This window comes from Bos grunniens, chromosome 11 (assembly GCF_055505025.1).
Source record: "Bos grunniens cultivar Pamir isolate PY7600 chromosome 11, Bosgru_T2T1.0, whole genome shotgun sequence".
In the NCBI taxonomy this organism is placed as follows: domain Eukaryota; kingdom Metazoa; phylum Chordata; class Mammalia; order Artiodactyla; family Bovidae; genus Bos; species Bos grunniens.
In genome coordinates this window covers 106,560,609-106,575,147 of record NC_141175.1, presented here as the reverse complement: position 1 = coordinate 106,575,147, position 14,539 = coordinate 106,560,609, and the positions used below count along the sequence as shown (strand labels likewise).

Below are 14,539 nucleotides of genomic sequence, written 5' to 3'. Positions count from 1 at the left end.
AGTTACATTGTGTTCACTCACGTTCCAGAAGGGGACAGTGACCTCCACATCCCAGTGAAGGGATGTGCGGGGTGTCTGGAGGACACAGCTCCCATCCTTGTTCTGCCAGCCTTTGCCTTGGACGAGTCCTCGAACTCGGGACACCAATTTCCTTAAAGAATACTAGGAGGAGCGGGTGAAAAGATTCCTGAGGCCCCACTCTACCCTGAGGTTCTTTTCTTCCACCTCCCTCATTACGTTTCCCTGGGTTCTAGAAGAGGGAGAGTCTATGCAGAAAAATATCATGGAGCAGCAGAGACAAAGCCCCTGAGAGTGCCAGGAACCCAGGACCATTTATGGGTTTGTGGCTGTGCCCTGTGGGTAGATGTTTGGAGTAATGGTTCTGAACCCAGGCCAGACATTAGAACTACCTAGGAGTTAAAAAAAAAAAACCTCAAAAGCCCAGGCTCCACCAGGACTAATCACACTAGAATTTGGGGTGGGGGAACTGATATCAGTATTTTTAAAGCTCCCCAGGTAAGTCCATAGTGTAGCCAAGGTTCAGAATGATTGGTCTAGGACCGTATGGACAAAAATGGCAACCACTGACCATGAGAATCCATTGAAAACTTAAAATGTGACTGGTGTGACTGACGAGCTAAAATTATAATTTATTTTTATCTTAATTAATTTAAATATAGATAGCCACCTGTGACTTATGGCTGCTATATTGGACATAACAGATAATAGAACCTTCATATTGTCACAGGAAGTTCTACCAGGCAGCTCAGTCTGGGACCACTCTGAGGCCTATAACTACCAAGTAAAATTATACTGACCCTCTTGAAAGAAGTTTAAGGTCATTATCCCTGTCTGTTACCTTGACTAAGACCTGCTCTCCTGTCTTGCATTTAGCAACTAAATACAGTGTATTTTTCACCTAACTTTTGAACAGCAGCAAGAGTGGTGAGACTGAAAAAAATTTAAAATCATTGCAAAAGTCTAAGGCCCCAACTGAAGTCATTTGGCATCCACTCTGGCCATTTACCTGGTTACATCTTTAAAGACCCGGCTCTGGAAAGGGAGATTTCTGAATGATTATTTAATCAGTGGAAAGCTGATCTTCCAGAAAGAACTTTTGGAAAAGCAGATGGCCAGAAGAGGGGTTTGGAGTCTGAGAGGCATTTAGGCTTTTGAAGCTGGGCTCAGCTAATGCTGAAGCTGAAGCTCTGATACTTTGGCCCCCTGATTTGAAGAGTTGACTCATTGGAAAAGACTCTAATGCTGGGAAAGATTGAGGGCAAGAGAAGGGGGCAACAGAGGATGAGATGGTTGGATGGCAATTCAATGGATATGAACTTGGGAGAACTCCGGGAAATGGTAAGAGACAAGGAGGTTTGGTGTGCTGCAGTCTGTGGGGTCACAAAGAGTCGGACTGAGTGACTGAACAAAACAGCGGGGCAGCTTGCAAGCTCTACCAATTTGGGGTTAGAGCTGGAGAAACAGAACTCAGCGCTGAATCATTTTCTGCTTATCACTTGCAGTCTGTCAGATTTTTTCTTTCTTTTTTTGGAGGGAAAGCACCTTACAACAAATAATAACACTATTTTGAATTTCAGAGCTTTCCCTTTTTCAAAGCACTTTACCACCTCTGACTTATTTTGTTCTTACAACAAGGTCACCCCGTAAGTAGGGAAGGGATTTTTAGAACTTGTCTCACACACTGAAGAGCTTTAATATTATGGAAAGAATTTACAAGTAAAGATGAAGCCTTTGGGGTGTCATTTTGTCATTTCTGGCTGCACTCAAGTACGTAGTAGCACGGCTGGAATCAAACGTGCCCTGATTTTGTGCTCCTCCAGTGGATTGTGATTTGAAAGGAAATGTGGGGTTCTGTCTTGTTTCATCCCAGTTTTCCAGCTCATGTGAGTGAGCCATTTTTCCCTCAGAAGTCTTGCAGTCTGTAAATTCAACAAATATGCTTTCAGTGTCTCCTTCCAAGCTATATTTTAATTAATCAGTTGTTTTAATGGAAGCGTGCTTGGTGTTGGAGAAGGAGATGGCCGCCTGCTGCAGTGCTCTTGCCTGGGAAATCCCACAGACAGAGGAGCCTGGGGGGCTACAGTCCATGGGGTCTCAAGAGTCAGACGTGACCGAGCAGCTAAACCACCACCACCACAGTTGATGTACAACGGTGTGTTAATTTCTGTTGTACAGCAAAGTGATTCACTTACACACACACACACACACTCACACACACATTTCTTTTTGCTTTATGGTTTGTCAAGGAAGTTGAGTATCATTCTCTGTGCTTTACAGTAGGACCTTCTCTTAAAGTTGAATGGTGACTGCACAGAGCCCTCTGAGCCTCCATGGGAGCATTTCTGCTGCTTCCAGTAGCTAGAACTGGTGCAAAACCAGCCAGAGACCAGCACTGTCCCCTTGGAGTTTTTAGCCTTCTCTAGTTATAGAACTGTGGAGAACCATTTCAAACCACACTTGCCACAAGGCAGAGAACTCTGAATAGTCCAACTAAGACCTCCGGGGTGGCCATCCTGGCCCTCTCCGGCAGCCGCGGTGGGACTAGAGGCGGCAGGACTGACACCACGCTGTGAGTGGACTCCTTCGGGTGCTCCTCCTATCAAGCGTGGATTCTCCTGGTCACACCATCCTTTGGAGCATTTTTTGTATCTTACGCGCATAGGATCCGATGAGAGGTTTTCAGATGCTTTACTGAAAGCAAGACACACTTTCTGGGGCATTCCCCTAATTGACTGTTCTGGTGAAGCTCGTCAAAACAGGAAACGAGGTTAGCATGGAATGACTTTCTCTTAGAGAACTCGCAGTGCTCCTCTAGAGACCACCACTTTCTTCCCAAATGCCTCACGCCTTTTCTGGGTTTGCCTGGAAACTGGAGCAAGTCTGCTCTTCTGGAGTTTTTAGAACCGCTTCTGTTTTATTTTTTTTGTATTGAGGTATAGCCGATCAGCAGCACTGTGATGGTTTCAGGTGAACAGCAAAGGAACTCAGCCACACATATACGAGTACCCGTTCTCCCTCCAATCCCCCTCCCACCCAGGCTGCCACATAACACTGAGCAGAGTTCCTGTGCTATACAGCAGGTCCTTGTTGGTTGTCTGCATTAAATATTGCCGTGTGTACATGTCCATCCCAAGCTCCTTAACCATCCCTTCACTCCATCTTTCCCTCTGGCAAGTTCTAGAACCCATTCTTTTCGGAAGTGGTGGTGATATTTGCTTGTCCCCAATTTCCAGACCCTTTCCTTTTCACTCCAGTATCTGTAAGATGTTTGCAAGTTGCCCTGCAGTTAGATCTGCACAAACACAATCCTAGCACAAACATGACTGAGCTACGGGCTCCGGGTCCTTGACCAGGATGGATGTGGTCACCCTTGGGATCCTGGGCTTCAGGTGACTCTCCTCCTGCTTGCTGGTCCAGGTGTTCCCTTTCCGACAGAGATGCCAGTAAGAGAGGATGAATCCAGTGCAGATGAAAGCTTGGTGTCGGGAATCGATGTTCCTCCCCTGCTCCCCACGTGAGCACCTGGCTCAGAAAGGCACCGTGATTGAAACAGCAGGGCTCGGCTTCACTCACGTGAATCCCCACATCGGGTTCTGACTCCGTTTATCAAAAGCCGTGAGCGTTTCATAGTTTTAGGCACTCTGCCACAGGTGTATGGAGGCTGAGGCTTTCTGATAAACAACTGTACTTGAAATTTCTAGATTTAAATGTCTTTTTGTTAAGACTGAAGTACTTTCCAATCACGTTTGTTTGCTTTGATCCTGTGGAAGGGAATCTACATGGCGGGGGGAAGGGCTAGACTTGACTCACATGTGTGTGGGGAGCACTGACGTCTCCACATGTGACACTCGGAGTCCCTCGGGAAGGTCTGCCCGTGTGTGATGCTCTCACTACTGTAACCCCGGGACTCCGTCTCTTTTCCCAGGACTTAGCTGGATCTTGAAGCCATCTGAGTCCCCGTGGCTGGGACGGGGCACAGCCACTCCACAGCCCCTCCTGCAGTCAGGGTCCCTCTCTACCCACGTCTCCAGGCACTGTGTTTTCAGTGACAACTGTCCAAATAGACAGATTAATAAAGGGGCACCTTGAGAATAATCCCACTTTTTGGTGATTCACAACATTATTTCCAGTTCTCATAACTGGCCACAGAGGTGAAATTATTATCCTTTTGTTTCAGTTAAGAAAACAGAGTCTCATTTTGCTCCAAAGCACAAAGCTAGGAACGTGATGGTGCATCCTGATGGACATCCAGAGCAGTCTGGCCTCACTTGTCCCTGCTGTTCTGTTCCTGAGTTTTATGAACATGTGTGGCAGATGCCATCTCTCTCCTTGTGAAGGGCTGTGAACCCTAAGCACCAGCTGGAAGATACGAGAGCGCCACTGAGGGTGTCCCTGGTGGCTCCACAATAAAGACCCCACCTGCCAGTGAGGAAGAGTCGGGTTTGATCCCTGGGTCAGGAAGACCCTCTGAAGGACAAAATGGCAACCCACACCAGTATTCTTGCCTGGAAAATCCATGGACAGAGGGGCCTGGCAGGCTACAGTCCAAAGGGTCTCAAAAGACTCGGTCACGACTTAACAACCAAACAACAGCAACAGGGCGTCCTTGAAAATGGGGCGATTGGAAGTCAGATGACCCCTGTGAGATCCTGGTTCCCTTGTGGGTGCAGCAGCATCCCTGCAGGTGGGTGGCAGCACCCAGACATTTTCTAGGGTAACTCAGTGACCCCGGGGTAACTCAGTGATGTTGGTCCTGCCTCCTGGTAGATGCAGCTGAGGATGCTCAATCACTAAAGGGCCAGGATGTGGACAGGTCTGTTCTCTGCAAAGTGCCTAATTCTCAAAGCGTGGTGGGAGGTTGGTCGAAAAGGCAGAGGCCCCACCCGGGCCCCTTGGCACCAGAGTCTGCTTTTCAACAAGATCCCAGGAGACCAGGGAGCACAGCTGTTTGCTCTGCTCTCTGGGCCCCTTGAGGTCAGAGCTCTGTGGTCACACCTTTCACCTCCAAAGCCCAACATATGCCTGCCTGACGTAGGTGCTACAGAACTTCTGGTAAAGAGAATTTGGTCTTTATTCTTCTGAGGAGCTTGTGGGGTGGGCGGAGTGGGGAAATCAGTTAGACAGAAGCTCCCAGGGCCCCAGGCTGACCTCCAGCCCTCAGCTAGTGGCAGCACTGTTAGAGAATCATTGAGACGGGCTAAGGAGCCGTGAAAATAGCTCCACCGGTAGAAGTGGTCCTCCCTTAAAGTCCTCCCTGCCCTTTAAGAAGACAGGCAAAAATGAGGGGAATATATCATCCCAAACTATTAGTGTTCTGAATTTGAGGTTGCCAGAAGGGGAAGGATGGGGGGAAGGGGAGTTTGGGAGGGACATGTACACACTGCTGAATTTAGGATGGATGACCAGTAGGGACCTACTGCATAGAATAGGGAACTCTGCTTAATGTTATGTGGCAGCCTGGATGGGAAGGGAGTTTGGGGGAGAATGGATACATGTACGGATACATACATATCCATACATATATGGCTGAGTCCCTTTGCTGTCCACCTGAAACCATCACAATATTGTTAATTGGCTATGCTCCAGTATAAAATAAAAAGTTTTGCCATACATTGACATGATTCATGTCAATGTATGGCAAAACCACTGCAATATTATAAAGTAATTAGCCTCCAATTAAAATAAAATAAAAAGTTCAAACAAATACCACTGTGTCTCCAGCTCTTACTGATTCTTATTCCATTAATTTTAATCTTTGAAGCCTCTAGAGGCAGCAGAGCACAAGCGTGGAATGACTGTTCCTGGTCCCTTTAGGGGAGGAAGACTTGGGTCTGCCTGGGACACCCCCATCCACGCCTGTCAGCCATCAGTTAGTGCCTGGTAATGCCTCTCCACTCTGCCTTTCACTCTCACGCATGTCCTGGTTTGGACAGCAAAATAGTGGTTACTCTTTCTTTAGGTCACATTAGGGCTGCTTTTTAATTTTTCCAAGAAGTTGCTTTGCCGGTGTGCCCACTTGCTTCAGTTGTGTCTAACTCTTTGCGACCCCACAGACTGTAACCCGACAGGCTCCTCTGTCCATGGGATTCTTCAGGCAAGAATACTGGAGCGGGTTGCCATGCCCTCCTCCAGGGGATCTTCCTGAGCCAGGGATCAGACTCGCGTCTCTTATGTCTCCTGCACTGGCAAACGGCTTCTGGAAAAAGCCCAAGAAGTGTAAAGTTTGCTTTACAAACACTGAACTCCTTCACACACCCATCCTCTCTTCTAGGAGGAAGGTGGTTCGGCAGCTCACCCCCTATTCCTGGTGCCCCAGAATAAGGAGGGTCAAGGATAGGGGAGAAAGCATGTGTGCATGCCCTCGTGTGTGTGTGTGTGCTCGCACACGTGCAGTGTGGTCCTGTGAGCTCTGTGGGGGTGGCACACATGTGGTGTGGGCACAGCTGCCCATGGCTCCTGTGTGTGTTCCGTGTGTTTGTGTGTGGCCCACGTGCTGTGTGTGTAGCTGATCGTGGGTATCTGTGGCACATGAGCACCTGTATGTGTGTATGCATGGATGTCTGCACACTGCATGTGCAAAGTGGGTGTGGGGTGTGGGGCAGACTCTGTGATGTGTGTGTGCCTTCCAGTGTCTGTGATGTGTGCGTACATGTGTATGTTGTTGTGTGTGTGGACTGTGTGTGGGGGGAGGATATCTGTGGAGTGTGTGTCGTGTCCATGGTGTGTGTGAAAAGGGTGTGCTTCCTGACCCCTCAGGGGTTGTTGGCAGCCCCCCTTCAGACTCACAAGATGCCACGGAAGGGGAGACCTCTGCCCCTCCTCTCCCCCTGGGGCACTTCAAGGAAGCCACTCTGAGAGGTACACAGATGGGAGACACAGGGACGCCCTCCGGGCCTGGTGAGCACAGGCCCTGAGCCATCTTCACCCAGGGGCCTGGGGGCTGCCCCTGGCCCCATTGTTCATGCCCGGCTGGTGACTGGCACATAGTAGGGCCACAAGAAGGACGTGCCCACAGCAGACTCACTCTGGACGCCCTTTCTCTCTGCCCTGCACAGGTGGCTGGAGGAGTGTTCCTGGCTCCAAGGTTCATGCCCACTGTCTGTTTGGAGGAGAGCTGAGCAGCCCACTCCAGCTCTGTGTCCCTGGCTGACACCCCAGGACTGCCTCCTCCTGGACAGACTTGCAGAGGCCACACAGCCCAGCCTGGTGGGGCCCTCCTCTCGTTAAGGCCAGATTTCCACCATGATCAGCACAGCAGCGAGGTGCTGACCACAGGCGAGGATGGCTGGCCTGACCCACGGCTGGCATATTCCCCTGCCTGGCCCTTGCCCGCCACACCCTCTGGAAGATCATTGCTCGCGTTAGTAGAGGGACACCTGACTTTCCTTGATCCGTTCCTTCCCGAGGCAAGAAGGACCCAGGAAAGTACTTCTGAAAAGCTGGTCAGTCCTGGGGCTCTTCCTCTAAAGTAGAGAAATGAAGATGCCATAAATTCCAGCACTTGATCTGTTGGGTCCCAAGTCTGGTCTGCATGGTCTTGGTCTGCAAGTTTAATCTCTTTGAGTCTCGATTTCCAAAATCATCAACTATGGAGAGAAATGCTTCCCAGGCTGGGCACACAAGGGTATTTGCCGCAATGTATGAAAGCACTTCTGGACTCAGGCACGGAACCTGCATCTCCTGTGTGTCCTGCAGCGTGAGCATTCTTTGCCAGCTGAGCCATCTGGGAAGCCCCCTTATGAAGGCACTTGGCCCAACATGAGGCACGAAGTACAGAATCAATAAACGGTGACCATCATCTTAACTATTTTAATACATGAAAATGGAGAATTTTTTAAAAGTCACAATTATAAATAATAAAGGAAGTGGTAGAAATAGGCCGTCAGCAAAATTACTGGGATGGGGTCTTAATGACCCCAGCCATAAAATCATATCCAAGGGAAGAAAAGATCTAGAAAGTGAGAGAAGCAAAGACAGCAATACAGGAAAAGAAAAAAGAAAAACCGGTGGTAGATAGAGTGAGCCGGAGCAGTGTGGGGCCGGCCAGCCAGAGCGCGGCTTTCCCGCTGCAGGGGCACGACAAGCGGCCGATCCGAAGCCTACAGCGCCAGACGCAGGAGGAGGACTCTGATTTGCTTTAATGTAAATATTTTGATGTCTTTCTTTTTCCTGAACTTTTAACCTTGCTGGTAAACAGGGTACATACAGTAAATGAATTGTTTTTCTGAGAACTGCCTTTTGAGGAAATAGGAAGGAAAAAAAAAAGGAATTTTTTTATTAGCTGATTGTCAGTCCCGTGTATGATTGAAAGCCTCATTATTCTGCTTCTTAACTCAGCTTCGGGAGACGCTTGGCCAGCAAAAATTAATGAAAAAACACTTTCAAACTGTCTAAACAGAGCAGTTCAAAAAAGCGCAAACCTCACACAATGAAGGGAGACAAGTCATTCTGTGGAAGGTTTTCTGAGACGACAAAAACAGCCAGTCCAAACTCTGGCTTGTTGTTTATAATTAGAAACTCCCTGACCTTCATTTCCCTGTGGATCCAGGCCCCGGTGAGCATCACGGTCCATCTCCAGCCCTGTAACTTCTAGGACGCTTTTGTTGTCCACTCTCTCAGTCCTGTCTGACTCTGTGACCCACGGGCTGCAGCACACCAGGCCTCCCTGTCCTTCACCATCTCACAGAGTTTGCTGAAATTCATTCCCATTGAGTCAGTGATGCCATCCAACCACCTCCTCCTCTGCCTTCTCCTCCTGCCTTCAGTCTTTCCCAGCAGCAGGACCTTTTCCAATGAGTCGGCTCCTTGCATCAAGGTGGCCAAAGGGTTGGAGCACCTGAGAAGTTAGTGGAAGTCAAGAGGGTGTCTCAAGTCTTGGCAACTTAGACTGAGCCTTAAGATACATGTGTAATCGCCTTTATTTCTGCAGGCAGGTGGCTGACAGCCGTCTTTGTTTACTAACACTGTCCCAGAGGGTGGATTGTGCAAGAGCATTTTGTGATAAAGGAGAACCAGGACAAGGAACTAACCAGAACAAGGAAGACCTGGGTTGTAGCATGAGCTTTTCACTTGAAACTGTCATTTAACCTCTACCCCATAATTTCCTTAACTGTTACGTGAAGATAGGACTTTCGGGCTTTCAAGCCCTGGGGAGATGTGTTCAAAACACCAGATCTGGAAGCTGCTTTGAAATAGAGGAAGAGAAGCCCTCTCTGTGTTAGGCTGTACTGTGTCTCTTCAGATGAAGGCTGGTGGAGTCCATCTTTCAAACTGTGCTCCCATTGGAAGAGAAACTGAGGACACTGAGAATATTTCGAGTCCCCTAAGATATAGAGCAGGGTTAAGAGGACCTCTGGGGCTTTCTGGTGGCTCAGAGGTTAAAGTGTCTGCCTGGAATGCGGGAGACCCGGGTTCGATCCCTGGGTCGGGAAGATCCCCTGGAGAAGGAAATGGCACCCCACTCCAGTACTCTTGCCTGGAGGCTCCCATGGAGGGAGGAGCCTGGTGGGCTACAGTCCATGGGGTCCGAGAGTCGGACACAACTGAGCGACTTCACTTTACTAAGAGGACCTCTAAGAAAGTTTCTTTCTGCTCCCTTAGAAAAGGAGGAAGAAACAGAGGAGAAGATGAAACAAATTGCCAAAGCTTTAAAAATATTTGTTTATTTTTATTGACACATAGTTGATGTACAATATTATATAAATTTCAGGTGTACAGCATAGTGATTCACAATTTTTAAAGACTGTATTCCATGTATAGCTATTGTAAAATACTGGCTATAGTCCCTATGTTGTACAACATATCCCTGCAGCTTATTTATTTTATGCTTTGTGGTTTGTACGTAACCCCCTACCCCCATCCTGTCCCCTTTCCCTCTCTCTGCTCATTGCTAACCGCTAGTTTGTTCTCTATACCTGTGAATTGCTTTCTTATTTGTTATGGCTTGCTGTTGTTTAGTCAGTAAGTCATGTCTGACTCTTTGGGACCGCGTGGACTGTAGCACACCAGGCTCCCCTGTCCTTCACTATATCCCAAAGTTTGCTGTTTGCTCAAATGCATGTCCAGTGAGTCAGTGATGCTCTCTAACCACCTCATCCTCTGCTGCCCTCCTTTTGCCTTCAGATTTTCCCGGCATCAGGGTCTTTTCCAAGAAGCTGGCTCTTCCCATCAGGTGGCCAAAGTATGGGAGCTTCAGCTCCAGCATCAGTCTTTCCAGTGAGCATTCAGGGTTGATTTCCTTTAGGATGGACTGGTTTGATCCAGGGGACTCTCAAGTCTTCCCCAACACCACAGTTCAAAGGCATCAACTCTTTGGCACTCAGCCTTTTTTATGGTCCAGCTCTCACGTTCGTACACAGCTACTGGAAAAACCATCAGTTCAGTTCAGTTTATTTCAGTCGTTCAGTCGTGTCTGACTCTTTCCGACCCCGTGGACTGCAGCACGCCATGGCAAAGTGTTGTCTCTGCTTTTTAATATGCTGTCTAGGTTTGTCATAGCTTTTCTTTCAAGGAGCAAATGTCTTTTAATTTCATGGCCAGAGTCACTGTCCACAGTGATTTCAGAACCCAAGGAAATAAAACCTGTCACTGCTTCCATTTCTCCTCCTTGTGTTTCCCATGAAATGAAGGGACTGGATGTCATGATCTTAGTTTTTCAAATACTGAATTTTAAGCCAATTTTTCCACTCCTCTTTTACCCTCATCCAGAGGCTCTTTAGTCCCTCTTCACTTTCTGCCATTAGAGTGGTATCATCTGCATATTTGATGATATATCTGTATTTTTAGATTCCACATATAAGTGATATCACAGTGTCTTTCTCTGCCTGACTTTATTTCACTAAACATAATGCCCTCTAGGTCCGTACATGTTATTGCAATTGGAAGAATTTCATCTTTTTTTAGAAAAAGAGAATGAGTAGTGTTTCATTGTATACAAGTACCGTTTTTCTTTATCTATTCCTCTGTTGATGGGCACTTAGATTGTTTCCGTATCTTGGCTATTGAAATACTGCTGCTATGAATGTTGGGGTCCATGTGCCTTTCTGAATTAGTGTTTGGGTTTCTGTAGGTGTATACCTAGGAGTAGAATCGCTGAGTCATATGGGAGTTCTAATTTTATTAGTTTTTTAAGAAACCTGCATGCTGTTTTCCGCAGTGGCTGCAGCAATCTACATTCCCACCAGTTTAAAGGATGGGGTTGAAACAAACCACAAAATGCGTTAAGAGAGGCAGCCTGTGAAAAATCAATACTTAAGGCTCTGGGTTCCCTTCATCCTCCACTTCTTTTCTTTCAGAATAAAGAATGGGTTAAAGCCCAGGTGTCATATTTTTATCTGATGAATGAGCTCATACGCCTAATCAGAGCTTATCTGTCCTTACAAAGCACCCCTTCCTGTTCCCCAGGCACCTCACTACTGTAAATGTCATGAACACACTCGGATATGAGTCTGCTCTGCAGAAATCATAAAGAGGTTTTGGTCCCCTGGAATTCATCATAGGTTTAGTTCTGGAAGATCTGAGCTGGCATTACCAGCAGACTGTTTCACACACTGCAATAGCTCTGTGAATCACCACTGTCTCAAATCAAACAAAGGCTGCTGCTGCTGCTGCTGCTGCTGCTAAGTCGCCTCAGTCGTGTCCGACTCTATGCGACCCCATAGACGGCAGCCCACCAGGCTCCCCCGTCCCTGGGATTCTCCAGGCAAGAACACTGGAGTGGGTTGCCATTTCCTTCTCCAATGCATGAAAAGTGAAAAGTGAAAGTGAAGTTGCTCAGTCATGTCCGACTCCTAGCGACCCCATGGACTGCAGCCTACCAGGCTCCTCCATCCATGGGATTTGCCAGGCAAGAGTACTAGAGTAGGGTGCCATTGCCTTCTCCGCAAACAAAGGCAGATACCTGTAAATACTACAGAATGGAACCGTCTCCTTCCCTTTCTGATCTTTCTAGTTGACACAGGTATCAATCAGTGCAATGTTTGTTGGGACTAGTAAGTCTGAAGATTCATATGTAAGACTTTATTTGTAAATAAAATATTTTTCAGAAATTCAGTTGCTGTGGTCAATACTGTCTTGCCCCTCCCTTGATTCATTTCAAACAATTTATTTATTTGCTTATTTTCTTTAAAAATTTTTTAAATTTATTAAGCTATAGTTGATTTCTAATACTGTGTTACTTTCAGATGGACAGCTTCAGATTCTTTCCCATCATAGGTTATTACAATATATTGAATATAATTGCATGTGCTATATAGTAAGTCTTTGTGGTTTATCTGTTTTATTCATTTTTGTTGTTTTAGTCACTAAGTCGTGTCCGACTTTTTTGCAGCCCCATGGACTGCAGTCTACCGGGCTCCTCTGTCCATGGGATTTCCCAGTCAAGAACACTGTAGGCGGTTGCCATTTCCTTCTCCGGGGAATTCTCCCGACCCAGGGATCGAACCCCTGTCTCCTGCAATTGGGAGGCGGATTCTTTACCACTGAACCACTGGGGAAGCCTGATCATTTATACATACCAGACTGTATTAATGTATCTATTCATCCCATACTCTTAATTTATCCCTTCTCCTCCCCTTTCCCCCTTGGTAACTGTTAAGTTTGTTGTCTATGTTTGTGAATTGGTTTTGGTTTTGTAAATTAGTTGATTTGCATTGTTTCCATTTCAAACTACTGAAATCGGAAAGAACTGTGTGATGATTTAAGATGTATCACCTCGAAACAGTAATTTAGTTGTGACGGTGTTGCTGTCCACGCTCTGTCTGGTTGGCTGATTCTAGTATTTATAAGGCTTTTTGTCCCTGGGCTCCTAGTAAAGCACAGGCTACTGGCTCTCCAGCCAGATGATGAAACAGGAGTTTTTAAGGCCAAGACTGCATGGGTAGTGTTACTAAATATAGTTCCTGTGTATGTGCACATGTGTGTTTCTATCTCAAAAGTGCTTTGCAGAATTACATAAATACTTGTTGTATGCACCAAGAAAAATAGATTCAAAACTATCCCTTCCCCTGGTAATAAATCTTCCCCAACAATTCATCATTACAACTGCTGCTCACATCTGATTCTCCTGTCCTAAACCTCTGTGAGGAAAAAGGGGTTCCTGGATGTGGCAAATTGGGGGGGCTGTTACTTTGAGTCTAACTCTTTTTATATTGAGTTCAAACAGGAAAATTCTAGAGCTTACTGGGGGGAAAAAGTAGTTCTACTTTATATCTGTTGTGCACACTGGTTTAGATGGCAAAGCAAACAACCATGGGTACTGGGAAGCCAGGCCTCTCTCAAAGCAAAGGTTGTGAAATGACAGGGTTCAAATGAGGCAAAAGTTTCAAATCCTTTAAGAGTCACATTTTGGGGTGTCATTTGGATCCCCCTCAAGTGCTTGTAAAAACAGAAAGACTTTTAGCTGGAGGTAGGCCAGTGTTTATAACTTCAGCATAAAACATAATCTCCTCTGATTCCTCCCTAAATTCAAGGGGAAATACATCTTTCCATCAAATTGAGACATGAATCTAACAGTTATTGAAAACCATGAAATATACTTGTTGTGAAAAGCACATCCCTCCACTCTTTCATAGCCATTTCTCCCCATTTTAAGATAGGGAAAATGAAGACTCAGAGTGGGCGAATGACTTTGTCCCCAGTGACCCAGTTAGCAAGCAGCAAAGCTGATACTCAGAGTGGGTTTTTCTAACCAAACTGTTTAAAAATGTGAACTTCATTTATGAAACAACCTTATGTGGTTGGTATTATTGTCCCCAACTTTTCACCCACCATCAGGCCCAAAGCAAAGTCTTATAACTGAATACCAGCAGGACCAGGGGGCTTCCCAGGTGGTCCTAGTGGTAAAGAACCCACCTGCCAATGCAGGAGATGTAAGAGACACAGGTTCCATCTGTGTTTGGGAAGATCCCCTGGAGGAGGGCATAGCATTGCACTCCAGTATTCTTGCCTGGAGAACCCCATGGACAGAGGAGCCTGGTGGGCTACAGTCCATGAGTTTCCAAAGAGTCAGACACGACTGAAGCGACTTAACATTCACACGTGCACACACAGCAGGACCAGAGCACGGGAGATTAATGCTTCTGAGCACTTTAGGGTTTGCTCACGTCCTTGCCTCTGGGTCCAAGTGTAGGATGGATGCTGCGAGAGCCACGTTGTAAGGAATCCCCTTCAGGAAAGAGGCTCCTCTCTGAGGACAAATGTCTTTCCCTTACTCTGTGGGATCAGCAGTCTTGTTCTGCCTGGACTGACAGAAACCTGTGGCTCTTCTTCTTTCTATGTCTTATCACAGGAGGGAGGAGTGGGAACTTCGGAAATGGGAGGCCTCCCTTTTCTGGAGGCATCAGGAATCAGTTCCAAGAACCTGAAGACAAACTCTTGGTAGGGGCGTGGGGGCCTCTGCTGGGGATTCTCTGAGTCCCTCGTGCAGTGGCACAGCGGCCAGATGCTCCTGATGCAACATCAGGCCCGCGATGTTGTTTCAGGCGCTCAGTCAGGTCTGACTCTTTTGTGACCCCATGGA

General features: G+C 47.0%; 1 long non-coding RNA gene across 1 annotated transcript in view; it reads left to right on the top strand.

Moving 5' to 3' along the window:
* The first annotated feature begins 8,043 nt into the window (after positions 1 to 8,043).
* The window catches only part of LOC147363802 (uncharacterized), a 122,674-nt gene continuing 116,178 nt past the window's right edge, over positions 8,044 to 14,539 (top strand). Inside the window, exon 1 of the long non-coding RNA XR_015137446.1 lies at positions 8,044 to 8,163. This is a non-coding gene — a long non-coding RNA (uncharacterized LOC147363802). The remainder of the gene's footprint in view (positions 8,164 to 14,539) is intronic.